Source organism: Podarcis filfolensis (genome assembly GCF_964270895.1).
Source record: "Podarcis filfolensis genome assembly, chromosome: 1".
NCBI classification, from domain to species: Eukaryota; Metazoa; Chordata; class Lepidosauria; order Squamata; family Lacertidae; genus Podarcis; species Podarcis filfolensis.
Genome location: NC_139604.1, coordinates 97,003,030 through 97,029,066, shown reverse-complemented (window position 1 = coordinate 97,029,066; position 26,037 = coordinate 97,003,030). Strand labels below are relative to the sequence as shown.

At 39.6% G+C, this 26,037-nt stretch overlaps 1 protein-coding gene across 16 annotated transcripts in view; it reads right to left on the bottom strand.

Annotated features, from left to right (window-relative positions):
* The window catches only part of MEIS2 (Meis homeobox 2), a 235,244-nt gene that overhangs the window by 85,462 nt on the left and 123,745 nt on the right, over window positions 1–26,037 (bottom strand). The window lies entirely within an intron of this gene.

Genomic DNA, 26,037 nt, shown 5'->3' with positions numbered 1-26,037 from the left:
CCCAATCTTAAATCTGATAACCCATCTATAACTAATTCACAACTCTCCACCATCTAAACACCTTCCAACATGCCACACACACAAATAAAGCAAAGGCTTTGAAATTACACCTACTGATTATCTGAACATTTGTGCCAAATTATGCTTAAGTAGAGAATTCTTCCTACGTTTTATGCAAAAAACCCCCAAACTCTACCATCATAATGGGATTGTACTATTACTTTTATAATTCATTGGCTTTCAATTCGTGGGTTGGAACCCACTACTGGGTTGGAACATGTCCTAAGGCAAACCACAGCTGCAGCATTACTACTGTCAAATGCCTATTTCAGCCAAAGTTGGGTCCCAGGACTTAAAAGGGTTAAAGACTACTGTACTAATTGACCTGGAGGATACTGATTGTCTCTTTATGCTCATTGTTGATACATTTGTTTAGCACATCTATGACTCAAGCAGCAAACAACTTATACCCTAACCCTAAAGTTAACATTTGCACTGGGATAATATTTGACAGAAGTTCTGTGTCGTGTTGCAAAACCAATGTGGGACAAAAAAATATTCCCTAACATGTGCAGAGCTCACAGTTTTCTGTGCACTGGAAAGCATTTGTCTAGTACACAATGGAACCCTTTTATCAGGCATAGGCAAACTCGGCCATCCAGATGTTTGGGGACTACAACTTCCATCATCCCTGACCACTCCTGTTAGCTAGGGATCATGTGAGTTGTAGGCCAAAAACATCTGGAGGGCCAAGTTTGCCTATGCCTGCCTTTTATCCTCCCTCTTTGGTCCTCGCATAGCTGTGAGTAGAGTCATGTGCAGTGCAATGTGTCCAGTCTTTACTTCCAAGGGGAAGCATAGATGGTCCTCCCATTGAAAGTAATGTACAGCTGTAGTTCAGCTGGCACTACTTTCATTCAGTGGAAGGTTAGCAGTGGGGATGTCCCAAGACTCTGATGCATCCACTTCCATGCATGCAAACATGTGCACATGTGAAACAGCAAACAGAGCTGATAATTTATGGGTTTGCAGTGGTATGTCTACAAATCTACCTGGTGGCTTAATAAGTTTTAGAAATGGCACATAAAACTGTAACATTAACAGCTGGATTTTATTTATTACTTAGCTATTAAATAAACATCTCCTTACTCCTTAGATTCTAGTCAAATAAAAATACATCAAATCACAAAATACAAATTCATTCAAATAAAATACAATATAAAAAGCCCTAAGCAGAAATAAGCAGAAAGCCCCATTGAAATTCAGCCTCTGATCTGTTGCCTCTGATCCCTGAAATTACCCTGAAATTTTTACACCGGTAGGTTTCCATGGGCAGCTGATTCTGAAGGGGGTTTGATCTGGGAGTTAAAAGTTTGAAAATTGTAGTTTCTGCTTTATGTGATTCAGATAGCTATCTACTGTATATTTTTGGAGTTTCATTAGGTAAACTGTCCTGGAATGCTGTGCAATCAAGGGCAGGATATAAATTGAACAAATAAAATAACATAAAGGGGACCACCATAAAGAAATCCCTGTTCCACATCTCAATTGATTTTAATGACTGACTTGCTCATAAATGGAGCACAGAATTAACACAAAATTTACATGTGGGTATTTGGAGTTGGGATATTAGTATTTTCTTATTAAATTACATGGGGAAAGGGATATATGATTTGTCTGAAGTATTTGGCTACATTAATCTAGCAATTTACTTTCCTTTTACTGTACTTTCTTCTTTTGCCTCATTTATAGTTTTGCACTTGCTCTGTATCTTTTTAGAATAGTTTCCAGAAGTGTTATTGGAAACTGACATTACATAAACACACACATTTAATACATTTAAAGTATACTTTACCCAAAATATAACCAACCTAACTTCAACATTCTGTTTTTAATTATTAGTATAATTTCCTAGATTACAACCAGAAGAAAAAGGAGAGTTGTTTTCTCTCAATTGTACTGAGATATATTTTTTTTATCATGTAAATATAGCCCAATACCTATGTAAACCACTGTTGGGTGCCAATTGTCTCATTACTAAAAACAACAGCTTAGAATTGCTTTTTAAAAACCCATTTTGTAAGCACATTTTAAAATGCTTGCACTGTTTGACGGCAAGCTATGCAACATTGCTTTTCTGCAAAAAGGGTTAAATAGATGTGAATGAATACAGAAATAAGGCTTTTAATATTCTGCAAATATTAACAAAGAAAAATGATAATGTTGAGTTAATGTGGGTTAAGGATGAAATGAAAATAAATTTTTCTGATTGCTAAGTGTTGACACTTTTTTGGCTATTCCCTCAAATCTTTTTCTTTTTCTTTTTTGAAGGCTGTGTAATTACAGAAGGCTTTTCCCCTCCTTCCCCCTCCTGCTTTGAGCCCACATTAGTAATGACCCTTTCACTGCTTCAAAAACCACTAATAGTCTTCAGCAAAGGCAAGAAAAATGAACAGGATAAATTGGAATCCACAGTCAGTAATTTGCATCATATGAGGCTGCTTTGGCCACTCACACTCATTCCTGGCCATCAATCCTTTGCTGTCAGGTGCTGCACTCTGCCACCATGATAAATACTCCTCCTAACACTCTGATTCGTCCAAACAATGTAATTGTCCTCTATTCTCCTCTTGGTAATGGAGATAATGAATGACTGCACAAACAAGAAGGATTGCTCATCACAGACACAGGGGTGGTTTCAAGCTGAAAAGCCTTGAGTACAAATTTTAATTGACTGAAAATCAGGGCTGGACAAAAAGATGGAAAGAACAGTCTATATTTTCGTACAAGCTTATTTCTTTTTCCGTTATAAAGAGACTGCTTTCTCCTAAGGAAGCACCTTCCAGGAATATTCAATCCAAGGAGCACCTATACATATGGCTTAAGAAATAAGGTATAAAAATGGTTCTTTGTAAAATGGCTTATTGTCTTGGTGGTGTTATTAAAATATGATATCCTTCTTTTACTAGGCAACTATTAAAATTGAACCAGTTGCCTTCTGTGCATAATAGTAGCAGGGCCAATACTTTTTCATTAAAATGGAAAGATGGTATGTGGAGTCTCTGTCCTAAATGTACAAGGAAAGCTAAGTATTTTCATGGCACTTCCTTATAAGTAGATCTGTTCAGAATCACAGACATAGCATCACAAACAAATATTGAACTAAACATATCAAGAATGATGGCAGGAAGGTTGCAGTCAACAAACAGTATGCTACGTTGGTGCAGTATATCTATTTGAAACTAGATACACACTTGGGGTAGAATTCTAAAACTAGCAAATCATCGAGGAAACAGCTAAACCCATATTGGGTCGAGTGACACTCTCTGCTTTCAGTAGGGTAACTACTGTGCTTCAGATTGACATACAGTACAATGAAATTATAGAAATTCAGCCCTCTCAAATGGACCTTATTATTCTCAATTAAGAGTGAAGAACAATATAGCAACAACCTCAACTTACATGGCATTATATATTTGCAAGTTTCCCCCTTTTTAAATCAGTGATGTTATGGCTTTTTAAACATGAAGTGGACTGTTTATCTGAAAGCGTTCTGGCAGGCCACCACCACATTTCTAAAATTAAATAAAGGATTTGAAAACAATCAGCATTTTGAGAAGTTCAGACCACAGCAATATGTTTCAGATTAATTTACAAATATATGTATATATTTAAGACTAAACTACAGAACTAGAAAATTCCTACTAGTTAGTCTATAACATGCCTTCTTACACTTTATTAGAACAGACATCATATTGAAATAATAAACATGGGAGGCTTTCATTTCTTCTTTGATCTATATTACTAAATGTCTAACTGGCTCAAATTTAAAATAAACTCTGGGATGTTTGCACTTAGAAACTGGAAGGAGACCACAAGGCATAATTTGTTGTCACTTTTCATATTGTCTGACTAAAACTGTAGTTTAGTCTGTGCATTACTGGGTACCATGCAATGCTCATCCAGTCAATCACACGGTGGCTAAATACTCTTGTACTAATACAAGAGTAAAGTAGTGGAAAGAGTAAAGTAGTGGAAAGCAACAGTGACAGATTTCTTTCTCAGTATGGAATGATACAGAAGTGAAGGGATGGTTCACAGTTCTATATGTTCCCCAAATCACACTAAATACATAGCAGGCAAGAAGCACCACACTATGTAGATATGGTGCAGGGCAAGCAATACTCCCATATAGACCAAGTGACCCACTATCAGCTAAGTTTAATTATTTAATTGGATTGAATCATTCTTCTATTTCTTTTATTATTGGACAAAGATATTTTCAGAGGCATATGCACACAGACACACAGAAGTAAGCCGCCCAGAGCAGCTGGGGAAACCCAGCCAGATGGGCAGGGTAGAAATTAACAACAACAACAACAACAACAACAATACAGTGGTACCTCAGGTTACATACGCTTCAGGTTACATACGCTTCAGGTTACAGACTCTGCTAACCCAGAAATAGAACCTTGGGTTAAGAACTTTGCTTCAGGATGAGAACAGAAATCATGCTCCGGCAGCGCGGCGGGCCCCATTAGCTAAAGTGGTACCTCAGGTTAAGAACAGGTTCAGATTAAGAACAGACCTCCAGAACGAATTAAGTACTTAACCCGAGGTACCACTGTAATAATAATAATAATAATAATAATAATAATAATAATACCCAAATATTCCAATTGGCAGGCACCTCATGTTCTCCAGGCCTACTGGTGTATCTCTAAAGCCATTATTAATTCCAGTAGCAACGAGTCCTTCTAAAGGCTGCTGTTACGACTAAGTTTGGAAAGCACAAAGTTTGGCCTAAGCTTCTGATGTAACCTGCCATGATCCCCTCCCACTCTCAACAGCAGCAACATGTCCTGGAAGATGCCAGTGAGGCAGAAACACTGCAGATGTTACCATGAAGAAGAAGAAGAAGAAGAGAAGAAGAGTTTGGATTTGATATCCCGCCTTTCACTCCCCTTCAGGAGTCTCAAAGCGGCTAACAATCTCCTTTCCCTTCTTCCCCCACAACAAACACTCTGTGAGGTAAGTGGGGCTGAGAGACTTCAAAGAAGTGTGACTGGCCCAAGGTCACCCAGCAGCTGCATGTGGAGGAGCGGAGACACGAACCCGGTTCCCCAGATTAGGTGACTACCGCTCTTAACCACTACACCACACTGGCTCATAACAAAAGCAAGGAGGGAGGAGCGTCATATTCTCACAGTATTGGCAAAGAAGGAAGAGGAGCCATGGAGATGTAAGCTCCTTGCACAGCACAGCCTGGAATCCCCAATCCACTCTGCAACTTTCTGCCATAGAGATGAATAGAACCAATTCACTTTTATGGCAGAACATAAACCAGGGGAGCAGGGAACCTCTGCAGCAGTCAGCAGCAGCCTAAAGGGCCAGTAAGCTGCGTGTAGCCACCTTTCTATTTTCTCACAGCACCCTAGAATGATACACTGTCAGAGGTGTTGTGAGAAATTTAAGCTGCCTGAGATGCTTGGAGCACTGGGGATGGGTTGTTGCTTTTTTAAAAAATGGTGGGCGTAGGGCAGACATCAGCGGTGGGCTCTGATGAGGTACTGAGACCCCAGCACCTACCCAAAGAGGCCAATTTGCTTTTGGTTTTGCTACCTTTCTGTTTAAAAACTATTAAGCTGGCTTGGAACAAGACAAATAAAATAATATAAAAACACAGAGATTTCAATAGAGAAGGGTATAAAGAAATCAACAACTTAACAGGCCAAGCACCTGTCAAAATAAAATGGCCACAAAATAATGGAAAACCATCAGGTAGGCCTCCTTAAACACAGATTTCCACAGCCTACGTGGAGCTACAAGTCCCTCTGTAGCAATAGGTAATTATACAGTTAAATATTTTCTCCAATTATGATGGGTTGGAGTTAAGACTCTTCCCCGTAGCTTTAGCTTGTTCTTGTGGTTACCTAGCTGTGCTTTAGCCTGTGAATCCATAAACAGCCGCTTGTCCTGGGCCTGGGAAGTAACCCAGTCTGATATTAAATAAATAAGAACTTAACACTTTCTCCAGTTCAGGCGTTGGTAGAACACATAGGACAGTCTCTCCAGTATATCTTAATGATTGAGCAGGCTCATACAGGAGGTAACAGTTCTTTAGATATCCCAGTATTAAGCTGCTGAGGGCATCAGAACACCTGATCACCAGCACCAATGGACATAATAATGAACGAAGCCAGCGAAGCCCTTTTAAATGAGTAACTACATGTACCAAATACAGTGGTACCTCGGGTTACGAACTTAATTCGTTCCGGACGCCCATTCTTAAGTCAAAACCAATCTTAACCTGAGGTACCACTTTAGCTAATGGGGCCTCCCGCTGCCACTGCGCAGCCGCTGCACGATTTCCGTTCTCATCCTGGGGCAAAGTTTGCAACCTGGAGCAACTATTTCTGGGTTAGTGGAGATTGTAACCCAAAGCGTTTGTAACCTGAGGTACCACTGTAAATGGCTCTGGTCAAAACTCTAGCTGCTGCAAAATGAACTACTTGTAGTTTCCAGAGATTTTTCTAGGGCAGCCAAACGCACAGCACACTGTAGCTATCCCAATGCTCATTTAGTTCTTCATTTTCCCTGCTGTGTTTTAGATTCTGAAGAGGGGAGGAAATGATGAGCACAGTAAACAAGGACGGGGGGGGGGGGGCGACAGGACAGAAAAGTCTTGCCACTTCTGGGCTGTTACCATGGCTTTCTGGGGTGAGGGCCTCTCCCTGCTTAGTCTGTTCACAATTCACAGGCCCTGTCTACCAGGCTTTGCTGTCAGTCCCAGGCACTTGGATAGTGTGCAAGGAATCTTGCTTAGCTTTGAAAATATAAAGGAAGGTTCCCCCCTCCCTATTCTATAGTATACACCATGTAATCACCACAGTATGTTTTTACATGCCTAAAAAATTAAATGTTTGCATTTAGCCCGAATATTTCAGGTAAATGAGACTACTAATAATTCCAAATCACATGCATGGTTGCCCTATTTAAGTTTGTTTTAAGGAGTGCGTTAACTGTGTGTGTGTTTGTGTATGTGTGTGTATATTTTTCTAATATTTTCCTGAAAGTGTGTGTATATGAAATTCCAGATGGGATTGGTTTATTCGGTTATAGAAAGCCCAACATTCAGTGGGAAGCACAGAAAAAAAGAGTTTATGATCAAAGCAAAAGGATCTAAGTGTTCGTTTTTAGGAAGGTTTTGAATTCAAAATATTTTGGATTTCTATTTCCAAAACTAGTTCCACTGAAAAACATTGGTGCCATTCTTTACAGAGCAAGTGAAACGCAGACAGCAGTAGGGAAAAAGTTGATTGTAGCATAAATATATGACCTCTAGTTTTAAATATTTAGCTCCACTAGTACTTTGTGCGAGAGTGCTAAAAGCTATAAAACAGTTGCATCTCTTGTAGGAAAAACAGGTTGCCACAACTGCCTCTATAAAATACTTTTCTGCCTTTGTTGGGCAAGCAAAATGACTGATGTCTTTCCATGTCTTCAACTTTCTCTCACTACAGTCCCTATTGTTGTACACGCATGTGCTCATGCATCAACTAATTCATTCAAACAATATAACAGGACAGGGACTATCTCCAAAAGAGTTTCCAGATGGGAAAAGAATGATAATTTAGTTCACAGTATTTGCAAATAAAAACAAAACTAAGATGTTTTATGTCTTTCCCTCTTCTGCTTTCTTTTATGTACAGACAGGAACACAGACAAATCTTAACTCTAATCAAGCAGTTGCTCCTACCTGCTGGGAAGATAGAGAGATGTTATTGTTATGACTTTGTTAATTACTTGGGAGGTGTCAGACACTGTGGTGAGGAGCAGCAGTATAATCAGAACTTGGATAGACATCCAGGAATAGATAGCCAGAGGGAGCACTGGATCACTGCTGATTCAACAGAAACACTCAATCTTCATTTATATTGTTTTGGATTGGATTTACCACTGATGCAGCTACAATGGAGATACAGCACAGACACTTTTTCTCGGTAGATCTCCTTAGAACTCTACAGAGATGTTCCCAGAGTCTTTGGAGCCAAGTACCCAATCTACTACAAGGGCAGGGATGTAGCTAGTCACTTTGATATGTGTCTTGGTAACTTCCAGCATTTAGCCTTTAAAGAGGGTTAGGAACTCTGTTACCAGACGTCCATGTTTCCCGGGGACAGAATCCATCCCCGGAATGCCCCCGGATTTCAATTAATGTCCCTGGATTTATATTTTAAGTGTTGTAGATTTATTATTAGGGAATGAATGTTGCGTGATTGGTTCAACGGCACAAGACACATCATATGGGGACTTCCAGCGAGGCAAAATGGTGGGTGCCACGGCAGTGAGCAGCTCCTGAAGCTAGCCAGAGCCAACTGCACTACTAGGCTGGCTCTGGGCTGCTGAGACTGCCGCTGCCGCCACCGCTGCCGAGAGGGAACCGGGGGCACCCGGCGCGTCAACTGGGGGAACTGTTGACACCCCCCACGACCCAAATCGAGCCAGGAGCAAGAGCGCCTGGCCACCTGGCTGATTGCCCAGCAGCGCTCCGGGGCCTGGAAACACTGGAGCTGACACAGGGAGAAGGAGGAGAGGAGGAGAAGGAAGAGAGAGAAAGAGGAAGGAGAAAAAAGAAGGGAGCACCGACCTTGCCGTTACTTCACACGGCACATAGTTACACTATGGAATTTAGTCCTAGTAAAATGTAGTAATGGCCACCAATTTAGGATGGCTTTAAAAGAGGATTAGACAAATTCATGAACTACTAGCCATGATGACCATGTACTGCCTTCACTGTCAGAGGCGGTATGTGCCTGAATACCTGCTGGGAATCACAAGTGAGGAGAGTGCTGTTATACTCAGGATGTTGAACTAGATTGGCCTTTGCCTTGATTCAGTATGGTTCAGAACCACTGGCACTTCATATATTCTTATGATGTTGATTTCAGTGTAAGATTTCACTAAAATGCATTATTTTCCTTCCACTTTCAGTACTGCTTACTGGAATATTTTAATTTTGTGATCTTCCTGTTTCTCATTTTAAGGCTATAAACTCTTCTCACATTATTTAACTTTTACTTGTCTGACCACATTTCTATTTAATTTGCTCTTTATTGGCTTGCTTTCCATTTTGCATTAAACATGAATAATGCTTCATGAAATGTTGACTGAATTTGATAAAAAACATTCATATTAATGTTATATTCTGCAAGAGGACTCTCTGATTTCTGAGAAGCAACCATAGGTTACTTACAGACTAAAAAAGAACAACTATATCAGAATCTAGGATTAACATACAAGTATGAAGGTAAGATTTGGAATTGTCATTTTAGATTTATGTCAAAAATTGTGTTTGCATGATCCATCTATCCAAAGTTACACTTACAAGAGTAACATATACTTAAATCAGTATCAGTATAAACTATTATTTACTTTTGTTCACTAAATCTAAACATTATACATTATTGTACATTATATTGTAATGTAATTACTCTGGTGTTCATGCTTACCTATAACTCAGTCTACAAGTTTGAATTAGTATTATTTTTAAAAATTATTTTATTTAACTGTTATATTAACACGCAACCAAACTTGTAAGTCTGTGCGACTATGCTTGTAATTATTATTTTTTGAAATGTAAAAAAATCAATAAAAATAATTTCAAACGAAACACAAAAACAAGATAAATATGTAACTGGGTGAGAAAAATGGAAGCTAAGGCTTTTAAATGGCTACAAGAGCCCCAAGATATTTGAAGCCACAGATTTCTGAACACTTTTCAACACATTCAGTCATGGTTTGGGATCAAATGTAACAGCTAGTTCTCATTAGATGTCTTAATTTGTTTGCTGAAACTGCAATTTATCATTTGGTAACCACAAGTAAGTACATGTTTCATTTGCACATTAGATCTGGTGCAAAAGAAATGTTAGTAATGCAGTTTTATAGACCAATTCAGACTTATGATTCCAAACTGCTACATCAAGAAACTAAATTTGTCACAAAATCTGATAATCACTAAACAGAGATAGTAAACCCAAATAAATTATTTGCCTCTAAAGAACCATTGAAAGCTGCCTACAACTCTCAGTTAGACCCTGCCAGGGCGGCAGAGCTTTTCGACCTATAGGCCCTGTCAAAGGTTAGCATATATAGAACTGCTGTTTATTGTAATTGGAGGCAGCCATTCATTTATCTTAAGAAGGTTCTTTCCAATCGTATGATCAGAGATTTTCTAACTGCAGATGCCAGCAACTGAGCCAAGATCTGACACATGTAAAATAAGTGCTCCACCAATGAGCTATGGTCTCACTTCACAAGCCCTCACAGACGGGTTACATGAATAAAAACTCTTATGATGAGTCAGACCACAGGTCCTTCAAATCCACTATTGCTTACCCTGGCTGGCAGCAATTCCCTAAGCCTCAACTGATGTTTGAAATCCTTTAATGGCCAGGTATTGAACATGGAGTCTTTTGCATGCCAGTCATGTGCTTCAACATTCAGCTGTGAGTTGTCCCTACTGTACAAGGAAAGTTGTAGAAATATCAATGATCGTGATGCACAGTAGCAGTTGGAGAGTTAGCGTCACTTTTGACAACAAATATTCTCGCCCCCCCTTTTTTTAGCTGATGGGGCAAGAATTTGATTTGCAAGTTGAAGAAGATTTTGGATCACCAACTGCAGCTGAATATATATCAGCTCACATCTTGACTAAAATTGCAAGCAATGTTACGTGAGTCTTCTAACACAAACACATACCCATTCACTTATCATAAGTGAAGTACAAACATCTGCAAAATGTTAAAAAAAAACTTTTAAAAAGGAGAGGGAAAGCTCTTTTCAAAGATTTATCTGGCAGCTGGCCCACACAAAATACCACTGCTAGTAACAGAGCTGCCTATTCTCCTAGTAAAGACTTCTAATTTGCATATTTAAATAAGTGCATGATTGCAATTGTCCATTGCTTATCACTGAGGTTACCTAGCCAATTGCTAAAACAAGGCTCATATTATCCTCCTCATTCTGAGCATACATATTGCAATCCTGTTGTTACATTCCATTTGTATCCAACTCTTTCTTCTCTGAATCTTAGTTATCACCACCTCATCAAATAGATTAAGAGGTAGCAATTGAGGGAGGGCTAGCGATTACTCACATCATTATGTATTTCAAAGTGTGCAAAATCTGGATCAGCAATATTATTTGGAAGTGTCCTTTGGCATTTGTAGAAAAAGGGCCACGTTATAAGGTTCTTGACATTTGTCTCTTCCTTGTAACTGCTGTTTATTATTATACAGCACTAGTCTGGTTATAAACACCAGAGTATTAATAAAGGAAAATAACACATGCAAGGTTTACAAACATTATATCTATGTTATACACTTCCTAGAAGTCCTTATTTGAGTTGCCTATTACAGTGAAAGTTTGGGGAACAGAGATCAGCCATTATAAATTTGTGCCTAAATACACTAAGTAAGAAGGCTCGTTTGTGCAACATATTGAATACTAGAGCTCAGTTCTAGATGAAGTATTATTATTATTATTGTTGTTGTTGTTGTTGTTATTGTTATTATTAAAATTTGCATACCACCCTTCATTCAAAGATCACAGGGCAATTCACATAAAAAATAAAAATGAGAACACAAAATACGTAATAAAAATAGAAACAAACCAATGGACCCTTTTTAAGATCTGGGGAATGTTTTTGGGACAAGCAAAGGCAAATTTTACTTTTATTTTTAATACAGATGTCTTGTGCAAGAGAGGTTCTGTGCAAATGAGCTGTTTTAAAAATAAAAATACAAAAGCATGCCTTCAGGAACAACCAATAGGAAAAGGCAGGGTACATCCTTTCCTTGCAGCTGATGGAAACAAAACAGAAGCAGGGTGTGTGGTGAAAACAGCAGCTAGTGAAATGTCACCACAGATGTAAAAAAAGCTCACCCACACAATGTACTTCAGTGTGTCCACAGTTGGGTAACATGCAATTTTATATTGGATTTTCTTCCCTTATCCAATTATCCATGGATTGGGGAAATCCGCAGTTAGCAGGGTTGGTGGTAAAGTGCTGGCTGCCACTTGAACGAAGACATTGTGTGGACACCACAGACACACAAGCAGCTTTAAGTCCATATTAAACTCCAGTGTGGATGAGCCCTGACTTAAGTATAGTTTTTACAATAAAAAATAATAATCCTATTTCCCATCCAACCTATGAATAAGTCACATCCTCTATAAATGCATGTCTTTAAAAGAAAGTTAATACTTCCTATAAATAATATCAACAAAATTCATTTAATTTGAATCAACAGAACTTTGTTCAGAGGAAATATGTTTAAGGTAGAAAATGGGAGCATTAAAACAAGTAAATTCAATTTTGTGTGATGTTTGAATTTTAGAGACATAAAATATTTTACCTTTTCTTTTTTTGCAGCAGAGCATTGGGGGAAATGACATAAACATATTGTACAGTGAGGAGCAGGGGTGCTCAAATGAACATTCTGCCTCTAGGCCTCTCAGTATTAAAAAAGCCCTTAGCCCTTACATCATCCACCTGTTTTGTCCTCAGATTTCCCTCAGTACATGTGTGTGTCTGTGCACGCATCCTCAACAGCCACTATTGAGAACAATAGATCTTTATTTGCTATATACAGTTTTCAAAATTAGACATTGTTAAACTTTTAACTATATTATTAAAGTTTTAAAATATGCTTTATTTTATTTTTAAATGTATTGTTTTTGCTACTTTGTTGTGTGCTGCTCTAGGCTCAATTGGCAGGAAGGGTGCAATAGAAATGTAACAAATAATAATGCTGAAATAATACATGCAAACTGCATCAGAACGCAGTTTATAGAAGATTGGTTTCATACATGAGGGAGGGTTTTATGTGAGCTAACTTTCCCCCTCGCCATCACAAAAGTGATACAGCTTTCATGCAAATGACACTTAGGAAGTCATTAGTATAACAGAAATCATCAAATTTTGCAAAGCAGAAAATCAAAGCATGTGATAATATTCTGTCTGTAACTGCCACAGAATAGGGGCAGTCCAGTATCATTAAGCTGATCAGAGGTGCCATTCCTTGGCACACAAGTGTATAACAGATTCATAGAAACATAGAATTGTAGAGTTGGAAGGGGCCATGAGGGCCATCTAGTCCAACCTCCTGCAATGCAAGATTTTGTTGCCCAATGTGGAGCTAAAACCCATGATCCGGAGGATAAGAATCTCATGCTCTTCTGTCTCAAAATGCTCCATAAATCAAGTATGATACCACAGGTGCAATAGCTGTTTGTTGCAAAAAAGGGAAGCATTAGTCCTCTCTGCATTCTAAGAAGGCTAAGTGACAATACCAGAGCTGCACTCTAGGTTCAAAACAAACCAAAAACCAGAATACATTTCAGGGGCAAATGGAATAACCTATCGCTGAAGCCAAACTACGGAGTTCATGAAAGGCGGGAAAGCTCTGGATAATAGCAGAGAGGAGAATGGCACTAAAGAGAGGTTATACTGCATTGTCAATTTTAAATAAATAATTGGAGCAAACTCCCTCCAGTCTAGTAGGACCTTTAAAGACTCTACTTTAAGGAGAATGATTCCATCACATTAAAAATTTAGCACTACAGTGGCTAACAGGTTAAGTTAAAACTGAAAAGCCCCTGGCTCAAAATGTCACCTCTGCCATAAGCCCCATGTGTGGCTTTAGATAAGCAATTATATGTGAATCTCAGCTTGCCCCCCACCCACCTCCACCCTTAGCTGCTAGACTGGGATAATATTAGTGACCTGCCTTACATGTTTGTTGTAAGGTTTACAGAGAAAATGAGCATGATGTTATTTGAAAACTAAAGTGCTATATAAATGTGGAGCACCATTTCATTTCTAATCTGCAATTTGGTGTTTTATTCCTTTTAAGACGGCAACACAAAACACACAAGGTATCATTCTTGTGTGCCTGGTTCATTAGATTGGGCTAGTGTTCCTGAGTTGTATCATGTTATAATTCTCTTCAAGAATATCTAATCAGAATAAAGTGTTTGATTCCTTAGCACAGGCATAGGCATACTCGGCCCTCCAGATGTTTTTGGCCTACAACTCCCATCAGCCCTAGCTAACAGGACCAGTGGTCAGGGATGATGGGAATTGTAGTCCCACAACATCTGGAGGACTGAGTTTGCCTATGCCTGCCTTAGCACTGCAAGGCATGTTTGACATGCAGATGTGATCTACATGCACTTCTGTAGTTCCTGCTCTCTGCCTAGCTAGTCCCCTAGGCACCAGCACACATGTGAGACACATTTTCTTGACGCCTTGTGCTTGATGTCATTCTATACCAGACTTCCTCAGCCTCGGCCCTCCAGATGTTTTGAGACTACAATTCCCATCATCCCTGACCACTGGTCCTGCTAGCTAGGGATCATGGGAGTTGTAGGCCAAAAACTTCTGGAGGGCGAGGTTGAGGAAGCCTGTTCTATACAAACCCAGAATGGGACTCCCTCCACAGCAACAGAATGCTGGTTAGGCAGGGTTCCTGTCCTGCTGAAGAAGCCCCAAGCATGTGTATTCCACATGTACTTGCACAGAACCCTTCAAAGTGATGCTGAACGTGCAATGTTATAAGAACCTGAGTGATGTTGTCATCCAGATTAGCTTCCACATTTTCACTGCCCCGCTTCATGCATTAAGTACCCATAGGGTACTTAAGGCATACTTATGGTAGGGATTGTGTCAGCAATCCACTTCACTCATCGATGTGAGTGCCCAGGGGTGTCCCTTTTAATCTGGCAAATGCCGTATGCTAAGGAAGTGGCCGAGGCCTGCACTTCCATATTGGCCTTTGCAGTATAATGTGGTTTCCCTGAAGTTTTTGCCTGTTGTATTTATAATAGACTTTCATCCAAGCTTGCTTTGTTGGTAACTTTTACACTGCTGGGTAACAGTTCTGAGGTGGTAACAAACAGCTTCAGTGCTTGTGTCAGGAGAAATAAAACTGTTATTATTTAAAACACTTCAAAGGCCACACTTGAACTACACAGTTCTGCAGAGTTGTCGTGAATAAAAAACAACAACCAGGCTGTAGAACACCAGGCTGCCCCCTCAACAATAAGCTGTCTTCTCTCCAACTTACTTTTGGATTCCTGCCAGTTGCCCATTTGCTTTACACCATCAATTTATATTCACTGAGATGGTGTAAGGTTCTAGAACAGAAATTATTATCAAATTTGCCTGCCAAACATATGAGCAGCAAAAGCTGGTCTTTCAAAGGCCTTTGTGTACAATCCAAGGACCCAATTCTGTAAATACTTTCTGCTATGTATTCAGTACTTTTAAAGACTCAGTAAAGTCAAAGGTACTACACCTGCTAGTAAAAAACTAAAAGCAAAGTGAAATTATGATGTTCTTACCTTCATCATTTTAAGTTGTTCCACTAGCACCTTTTTTTAAAAAAAACCACCAAAACCTCCAGATGGGCAAAAATGCAACAGAATTAGTTAGCATTTTGGGCATTATCCTTTTATTTTATTTTTGTACACTAACTGTTTGCCAACATTTATTATCAGTTACAAAATGTGCTATTGTTTTAACAAGTTGCACACTAGAAGAGATATACTGAGAATACCTCACATGTTTTGTATGGAGCAATAACCCCTCTGTGTCTGAGGTGAGTCTGAATTCTCTTTTCAAAATGTGGGAAGTCTTTTGCACTTTAATGAAAAACGTCTTCCTGTAAGAATGACAGGTTTCAGTGGAACTATGTGATTATACTTTAACAGTGGAGCATTGCTCCACTGAGTTTGAAGGGATTTACTCCTAGGTAAGTGAGCATAGGATTTCAGGTTAAGCATGCAGCTTCATCATCTGAGAGAAGAGATCAGACACATAAATGGCCACAGACAGATCAGAATTTAGCTGGCCATAAGCCAAAACCACTTCCCAAGCCATTTTCCTCCCAGTAGGTTCTGAGATTAGATATAACCTCCAACACCCGCTACACACACACACACACACACACACACACACACACACGAAGAAAAAACACCTGTGGAGAAGTGGTTTCAAGGGAAAGTGAATGCAGGAGAATAATTCAGCACCACATTCTATGCTTTAGTTTGTCCCCACACTACTTTACTGAAATTTTAGCAGGCAGGGTACGCCACCATAAAGTGTAATTAAAGCACAAGTTGAACATCAGATTGCACTAGAAACAGCAGACTCCAAAACGTTGTGGAAGACTGTGAACTTATGCTCAAAAAATGCATTTAGGATGGTAAAAGCTACTGCAACTGGGAAGGGAATGTAGAATGTTTCATATAATGAAGATGAAGTTTCTCTGAGTATGCTAAATGCACTCTGGGCAAATGCTCAGAGGAGAAAATACAAAGAAGATGGAAATGCAGGCAAACAAAGAACCTCATAGGAGCCAACTACTAGAGGCTGTGGGGGCTTCGGCCCCCACAATAAAAGATTTGAGGGGGCCAGGCCCCCCCAAAGTTGATGGGCATTCCCATTCAAATGGTCTGTGCGCACTTCATCACATAATCTATTATGTGGGGCAGGGCTTACCTGGGCCCCCACAATATTTTATTCAAGTTGCCACTCCTGAAGAACTGGATAGGTTCGGATGCAGTAAGCAAAAATCTCAGCACCAGAAGAAGCAAGAGTTAAATTACAGGGGTTAATGCTGTGAGGAGACCATCTATTAGCAGTGTCCAGCAATGGAGAAATGTAGTGTATGTAACAAATGTGGTCACTTTATTAAAGCATGCAACCAGTCTAAGAGAGATCAGAAGAAAGTTCAATAGAGGCAAGCAGATACCTCTCCACCCACCAGTGCAGAGGAGGCCTTTTATATTGGCATTCTGATAAGAATAGTCCCAAGTCCAGAGGAGTGAAGCTGATATAACTCTTCAACATAAGTGTACGTACTAAAACAAGGAGGCAGTGCTAGGAATGAAAATCTGCCATTCAGGAACTATTAAGCTAAACTGAAGGTCTTCACACTGAACACAGATGCCTTTGAAGGTACAGGCAGGATAGATAGTAAATATGATGTTGCACTGATGAAGCTAAACAGGCCAATGGTGCATGGTCTGTGTAGGTTTCTTTGGTACTTCAAATAATTTAAATGCCTTTGTGACATTTGGAATAATTGGAAAGGGGGTGGATTAGTCATTCATCAGTGGTGGTCTGATGGATTCCTGGTGGAAATAGCGTAAATGTCATTTTCCTACCAGGGATCCTAGTAACAGTCAAGTCTCTGATGTGGACAGTAGACCCAAAGCCATGACCTCTATTTTCCCTATGCTACAAGACTACTTCTTGTAGATTACTTCTTCTGTGGATTCCTAGGACAGAAGGAAGGGGAGGCAAACAATCTGGTGCATTATGAGCTCCTTTGAGAGTTTTGTGAGAGTTGTTTTGGAATGCATGCAAAGCTTAAAATCCTTTCGAGTGAAGACCCCACTTGTCCCTTGATCTCTCTGTACTTACAAGTGAACTTGAGGAAGTCATTTGCAGTGAGGAAAAAAATAGGATGCTCACCGGTCAACCAAGCTTATATTTGTGTACCCCTGCCCGCTTCAGTGAGAGAGCTCCAGCAATGGAGAGCGCTAGGAAATTAATGTGATAATGTTACTCTGGGCAGAGAACAGGGGATGCACTGTCTCCTGCCAGCATTTAGCAAATTTAATACAGGCAATGACCATTTTGTGTGGGGGTTGTGTTCCTTACCCTCATGCATGTTGGCAGAGCACACGTAAGCCCACTCCATCCCATTCTCTCTCCTTTTCCAGCCACTTCTGGGTTGCGGTGATGCACGCAAAAAGAGAATTGCCTGTACACAAACAAATCCTTGCAAGATGTGGAGGCTATGCACAGAGTCAAATATATGACTTGATGTTGTTGTAATTTAAATTTGTATGCTGCCCTTTATCCATAGATATCATGGCAGTTTGCAACATCTTATTGTAGATGTGTACAAAGAGCTCTTAGGGAGCAGAATCATTGAATCATAGAATTATAGAATCATAGAGTTGGAAGAGACCACAAGGGCCATCGAGTCCAACCCCCTGCCAAGCAGGAAACACCATCAGAGCACTCCTGACATATGGTTGTCAAGCCTCTGCTTAAAGACCTCCAAAGAAGGAGACTCCACCACACTCCTTGGCAGCAAATTCCACCGTCGAACAGCTCTTCCTGTCAGGAAGTTCTTCCTAATGTTGAGGTGGAATCTTCTTTCTTGTAGTTTGGATCCATTGCTCCGTGTCCGCTTCTCTGGAGCAGCAGAAAACAACCTTTCTCCCTCCTCTATGTGACATCCTTTTATATATTTGAACATGGCTATCATATCACCCCTTAACCTCCTCTTCTCCAGGCTAAACATGCCCAGCTCCCTTAGCCGTTCCTCATAAGGCATCGTTTCCAGGCCTTTGACCATTTTGGTTGCCCTCCTCTGGACACGTTCCAGTTTGTCAGTGTCCTTCTTGAACTGTGGTGCCCAGAACTGGACACAGTACTCCAGGTGAGGTCTGACCAGAGCAGAATACAGTGGCACTATTACTTCCCTTGATCTAGATGCTATACTCCTATTGATGCAGCCCAGAGTTGCATTGGCTTTTTTAGCTGCCGCATCACACTGTTGGCTCATGTCAAGTTTGTGGTCAACCAAGACTCCTAGATCATTTTCACATGTACTGCTCTCAAGCCAGGTGTCACCCATCTTGTATTTGTGCCTCTCATTTTTTTTGCCCAAGTGCAATACTTTACATTTCTCCCTGTTAAAATTCATCTTGTTTGTTTTGGCCCAGTTCTCTAATCTGTCAAGGTCGTTTTGAAGTGTGATCCTGTCCTCTGGGGTGTTAGCCACCCCTCCCAGTTTGGTGCCATCTGCAAATTTGATCAGGATGCCCTTGAGTCCATCATCCAAGTCGTTGATAAAGATGTTGAATAAGACCGGGCCCAAGACAGAACCCTGTGGCACCCCACTAGTCACTCTTCTCCAGGATGAAGAGGAACCATTGATGAGCACCCTTTGGGTTCGGTCAGTCAGCCAGTTACATTGCTTTGAGATTTTACTTGGAAAGCTCAGAAATGCAGAGAAGTATGTAGACAAGCTCTTCGGGGACACAGTAGAAAGACAGAGAGGTCTGTTTCGGAAAAGAAGGGTTTTAAGCTAAGTCAGTTCATACTGATGTAGTAGATACCATTCATGAAAAAGGAATACACCTCTCTGGTATTGCATCCATAGCAGGGGTGAGGAATGTGTAACCTGTCAGATGTTGTTGGTCTACAGTTGCTATAATCCCTGCACTGGCTACTCTGGCTAGGGCTGATGAAAGCTGGAATCTAGTTCTCTGAGCTATAGTCTCTCATGCCAAGGATGAGAGGGGGAATGCAGTCACAATGGGAGTTTGCTACAGAGAGATGTGTTTGCATGTGTGACATACCTATCTAGTGAAAAAGCTGTGGACAACAGTCACAATCTAGATGGGAAATTAATGTTAATTCATGAGAGGCGTCAGTAGTTTTGTAGCACACCAGTTCCTATAACATCGGTAAATATAGTTCTGTAGTCTTGGAAGATAAATTTAGGTTACAATGTTGAAGGAGTGGCTCTTCAGAAATTCTACCCGTTCCATATATAGGGCAAGCTAGACCAGTAGAGCTAAGGGTTTTTGGTATTTGAATAAGATAGTGGGAAAGAGCTTCAGATTTACTGTACACTGGGCAGCTTTGGGAGAAAGGCTGAGCTATGCAAACAAGAGAGGCTCCATTTGTGCTACAATGGAACCAAACTGCTGGTTCTTAAAACAGTAGTAGTAGTACTGTAGTAGTAGTAGTAATAAAGTTTGCATAGCAGTTTTATAATTGACATGTAGAACAAAGTTGATAGTAGAAGTATATGGGTGTGAGATAACCACAGTTAGTGGTTATCTGAGTGTTCTGTGTCCTAAAAGATAGGACAGGATAGATCTCAGTCCAATAGATGTTATTGACATGTGAACCAAAACAGTGGAGGATGAATCAATAGCAAAATCCCCATGAAAAGGACACATAAAGAAGAACTATATAGATAGAGAGGAGTGTGTGTGAGTGCTCGCATGCTATTGCTGGAGGTCTTAAAGCAAGATGGGTGAGTTCCAAAACCTACTATCAGAACAGAATGTATAGGAGGGATATCAGAAACCTGATAGAGAAGTGATAATCAATGGGATGCAATTATCCATAATTATAAAATTTACAGAAAATGTAGAGCAGATTGAAGTGGCAATGTTATTGCTTTATATGTCAAGGAGGCTATTGTATGCAATAAATTAGAAACCCATGGGAGAGTAAATTAAATCACAAAAATCCCCCTAATGAACGTTCCAATTGTAATCTTGAGGCGGGGAGCAAGGAGGCAGCCAAATAAACCCCAGTAGTCTTCTAATAATGTCTCTCAGTTTACATTATTATGATTCAGTAAGTTTTCTAGGGTCTAATATTTTGTCCTAAACATCTCCAGTCAAATAGCTTGATGGAAAATGTGATGAAAATTGTAAAAACAACTGATGAGAAAAGCATCAGACTCAAAAACAGATACATATTTTGTATTTTCATTGACAGGCAACACAATTAAAGACATTGAAATTGCTGAAGATCTGTTCTTCAACAGAAAAACCAGGAACATGAAGGGAAGAACCACAATGCAGTACCCCCAAATAACCTTTAAAGTTCAAACTCATAAATTGCATAAGAGAGTGAAACAAAAATAGCTAAGTAATGTGTATCACTATATCAAAATTAAGTGACAAATCATGATTGCATACTGGTAACAAGTGGGTGCAGAAAACTGTCATTAAATAAAGAGGTTGCAGCTACATCTTATGAAAACTTCATCTCTTACAAATTTTGAAAGATGAGAGGAAATACTAAGAAGGGGGGGGCAGTCAGAAGCATCAGGAAGCAATCCAACATGCAAAGTGGAGGGGTGTCTAGAAATGAAACTACAAAGGTATAGTCACTTCTGGAGTGAAGGAATTCCAGAGAACAGTGTTAATAACCTGGGGCTAAAATGCTAAATGGCTAGAATGCTCGCTTACTAAGTAAAAGGGGAGTTGCAAGGATTATAGGTATCCATGGAAACATGTGACTGTACTCTAACGGCACCATCCTTATAAAAGAGAAAGTGGTTGGACACAGAAATGTGGGCAGGCTCTTAGTCCAGGAACTAGGGTAGATACATAGCAAACCACCTTAATAAATAAACCTTTCATTCTGATAAAAGACTGCTTGCAGGTTCCTTCTAGTAGAGATTACAAAACATTACACCACCTACTGAGAGTCTTATCCTAAGCTTTCCTTGGAAGTAAATGCCACTGAGTCCAGAGGGATTTAGTTCCTAATAAGTGTGGTTAGAACTGTAGTCATGTGGCATGACCCTGCTTTGTTTACTCAAAAGTAAATCTGGACACCTAATGCTGCAGTCCTAAGCATATTTATCTCAAGAAAAATTGTATCAAACCCACTGGTACTATTTTCTGATTAATTCTAATATAAATTTTTTTTTTGGGGGGGGGGAGCTGCACACATATTTTGCATGGATAGTTTGCATTTGTTTTGATGAAATTCATATCATCAACTTAGTTCAGTTTTGCCATTTAACTTCCAGGATGGTGGGCTTGATTATTCCATAAACAAGTTTATGTGTTGTACAGGACCTCAGAACCATGGAGACACTTGTCACAGGAACAGGCTCTGTGAATCAATATAACTGCCTCTGCGAAGCAAACTGTCCTTTAGTTCACAGCTATATAACTGTGACAATACACAAGGAACAAACACAAGAAACATTTCCAAATGTTCTTGTTTCAGCTCATGAAGGAAGGCTTCAGACTGCTTAAAAACTTGCCACCTGGTGGCTCCAATCATCCCCAGTGAAGCCTGAAGCCTTTAATTACTACCACCACCATTGGACTTAGGGAGTCCTTACACAAGACACAAATGGAGCTTCTCAAAACTCATGTACAAGAAACTGATTTAATTTCCCCATCTCCTTCTCTTGCTCCAACCTAATATACAGGATATCAGCTGGAACCAGCACTTGCTGTGATTATGTTAGCAGAAAGCAGCTCACACAACTGATCCTTCTCCTCCTCTTCCCTTTAGCATCCTGAAACGCCCCTCCAGAAGGTCAGGGGACCCTCCCAAGCAATGAAGTTGTATCACATGGGGCACAGGGGGAAATATGGGCAAGGAAAGAGAAACATCAATTCTGCAAGGTGTCCTCTGCTCATGCAACTACTGGATACAACAGTGAGTGCCATTTTGTCCCAAATATAGACAGAATCAGGACTGCAAAATATTTTTGTTTAGTTTAATATCAATAAATTACTATAAGCAGTGGATAAGCAGCATGAGCCTATAGTTATAGTTATGAGTGTGATTTACTCCCAAGTAAGTCTACACAGACAGCATGAACAGAAAAGGGAATGTAATCTCCAACTGTGCCCAAAAATTCAGCCATGCAACTTATTCCTATGCATGTCTACTAGAAGCAAGGCAGACTAGAGTTCAATGGATTTACTTCCAGGTGAGAATACAGCCGATTTCAGCTTAGTCATTGTAAGGTCATTCTTGCCAATTCAGATTCTTCCCTGATTATTATTCTCCATAGTAATAGACCACATGTACTTCCACATACGACTACATTCACAAAGTGTGGTGGGGCTGTTTATGCCATTCTACCCTATCAGTGCACCGAGGTTGAATCTACGAAGCACGATTCTTCATGCATTAATATTCAGCCAAGCACACTAAGAATCCCCCTTCACATTTTCCTGCTCAATGTGGACACTGGGAGTGGGGTTGGCGTGTAAGACCTCTTGCCCCTGCATGTTCTTTGAACACTTGAATAGGACTTATGATATCACCAGGGTTGGTGTTTCCTTTGGGGAATGAGGCACAGTAGAGACTGAGGTGTCTTTATGATATATGGTCTATTTACACATATATACAACCTGAGCCTACGATGGAGGGCTTCACAGCATTAACACCCCAAAGGGGTCTTGTTTCTCCCATAGTTGCAGCCTTCCATTCAAACAGAAATCAAAAATTGCTCTCGAATGTTGCCCTAACACTCTCCCCAGCTTGCTGCTTTACCTTAAGGTCATATAATTTCACTCACCACTCCAAACTCTGGCTTCATTCTTCTAATTAATGGCAACTATGAGCTGGGGGGAGGGGCCTCACCCATTCGCCGTCTCACACAGAGCCTGTTTCCTTTATTTCCTTTAGTGGCCCATCACCCAGGCAATTACCTCAACACAGGAAGCTAGCCTGGCATATATGTTAACACTTGCTGGATCCAGGGGTTAGAAGGATCTTGCATACAGCCTATTTCTTCCCCCTCAAACTCATAGCAATATTTATTTCCTTTATGAATCACTTCTCATGAGGCATCCCAAAGCAATTTACAATATATTACAATCAAAAATCGATTTGAGTTATTCCTTAGACACCAGTGAGAAACCTAGATATTTCTGTCTTTGTCTCCATTTATGAAACATCTGCAGGTTTATTCAGTACTAAGTTACTATACTTAGGATGGCAGCTTTAGATAAATGAAGATCAGGAATTGAGAACTTATGTATAGTACAGCATATTCTAGTTACATGCCAAAACCGAGTACATCTTTTTAATTAAAAAAGAAAAGAAAATTAAGAAAAAGGAGGGAAGATCAATTTATTACTTTATTAATATTTATCAAAAAAATTCTAGTCACACTGGCATCACCATTTCTTGCATGTCAATACAAGTGGCCATACTGATTTCTTCAGCACAGAGTAAGAAAGTGGTTCAACTGAGACAATGGGTCTTCTAACTCTTGCCCTTATTGCCTGTATCATAAATCCATAAAGGGGGAAGTATGGTGAAACCAACTGGCAAGTTCAACTGAGAGATAAACATCAACACCTTTTTAATGACTTGTGTACACATTGTAAACCAGAGAATCTTTCTACAAATAAACCAGATAAATCAAACATGAGGTGAGGATTAGAGAGAAGCAATTAAAGCTTTATGGTGAGGTTGATGTAGGAGGGACCTGTAACACATTAGAGCATATAACAGAAAATGTGTTAATACAGACTACAGTGTGTGCAGTTAAATTAATTAGTTTTTTTGAAAAAAAAATTCTAAAGCAATATGTTCATAGACAGGTAAGTTGCTAAAGCACATGGAATAAATAAACATTTAGTTTAGTTATTTATTAGAGACTGATGAAACTGGGAAGGGCAGAAAGAGAAATCAAACTTTTTAAAAGACAGATGCGATAAAATCATAGCTAATTTAGGTATTTTTAAGTTGATGGTTGCTCCATGCTAGAGACAGAAAATAAAATGCACAATGAGATGAAAAACACCCTACTAGGTTGTATTTCATTGACTACAGTTAGGGTCCACCCATCTTTTGATGCATATTTGGAATTTTGAGAGAATTTTGAGTGAACCCCTCAACTTCTGGTTGCTTCTCCTCCTTCCCTCCCACCCTCCCTTGCAGCAAAAAGAGAGAGTGCATATGCATACATACAGTTATATTGTTTTTCTAAGATCTTCTTGAATTTGCATGATTTTATATGGGCGTCTATAAAACCCACCAGCAAATGAAAGCTTACGGTGGTAGACTATAAAGTAAACATTCCAAATCCAGTGTTTTCCAGCACCACAAATCTACCGATTTAAGGAATGGATCCTCATTATTTTTACATTGGATGAGAACGCCAGCAAATCATGGGACACATTTGCTTACACAAATGTGACCTATGATCTGATTATGGTTTTGAGAGGATCCCTTGTAAAAATTATGAGGATCCGTAAGGGAACTGTGCTTCAGATTATATATTTGTACCACAGCGCCTCTTGAAAGCACCATATCTGTGCTTTTTACAGTTTAATCAATGGAGACAGTCCTGATCTGTGATTTGATGGTGGAGGGAACCTATGAAAAAGTCATGCAATTTCAATGTTTGTTTTATTGCATTCAAGTTGTGTGTGCCCATGCTCTGTCCCAGTAGCATGCAGAAGCAGTGTGGGTTGGACAGCAGTGTTTTCTGTTATTTGGCACATATGTCAACAAAGGTAGATTGATGGGCCCAGATAATTTAAGACCTAGAAAATAATATCCAGCAACTTGTTATAAAGCTCAAGTTAAGAAGTTGCAGTCAGGCTCAGGTCTTACCTTTCCTGGGCCATCTAATGTTTTGAGAATCCTTATCATTTAAACTGGGCTTAATATACCTCAAATGTAACTTCATTACTTTTTACACCTTATAATACCAATTGCTCAATAAAACATATCAGTACTAGCGGTAGGTCTGGTGATATATGTGAGGATGCTGTTTGCTACTTGTAGTATGAAGAACTAGGGCCCCAAAAAGGTGTGTGTGTCTGTGTGTGTGTGTTTAGTTGCTTGTTCTGGCAATAGCAGACTTTCCTTTATGCATCTCCAAAGCAATAAGAACTTTGCCATCATAAAACAGAATGCTTTTAAGTCTTTCCCAAGGGAAACAGTATATGCATAGTTTATGTAAAAAGGAGAAGAAAGTAAAGGTAAGAATTCTAGTAAGGGGTAAAAAATTAACAGTTCTTTAACAGCCTAAGAAATACGCACCATTGCTTTCAATGAAAATACATAGGGGACTATACATTCTGCTAAGCTAGATCTTTTTGTAACTGGGGTAAGAAAAGTGATGGAATATGGCTCATCTCATCTTGTCTAAATGAAACTACTATACATCTACTTATGAGTCTTCACTCCATAAGAGCATTTTAGTCAGCTTCATCCAGAATCATGCAATTAGAAAATATCTGGTAAAGAAAAAGGCGAAGAGAACAAGATTTGGAAGAACGCAGAAAGAGCAAATAACATTGACTCTAGAATGAAAAGCTTGGAAATATTTTTAGAACATTGGGCACACACACTGAAACTGCCCCAAGCAGCTTTATGTTGTGTGACTGGATGATTTGCTGCTAGTATACTGCTGCCAAAGTCTC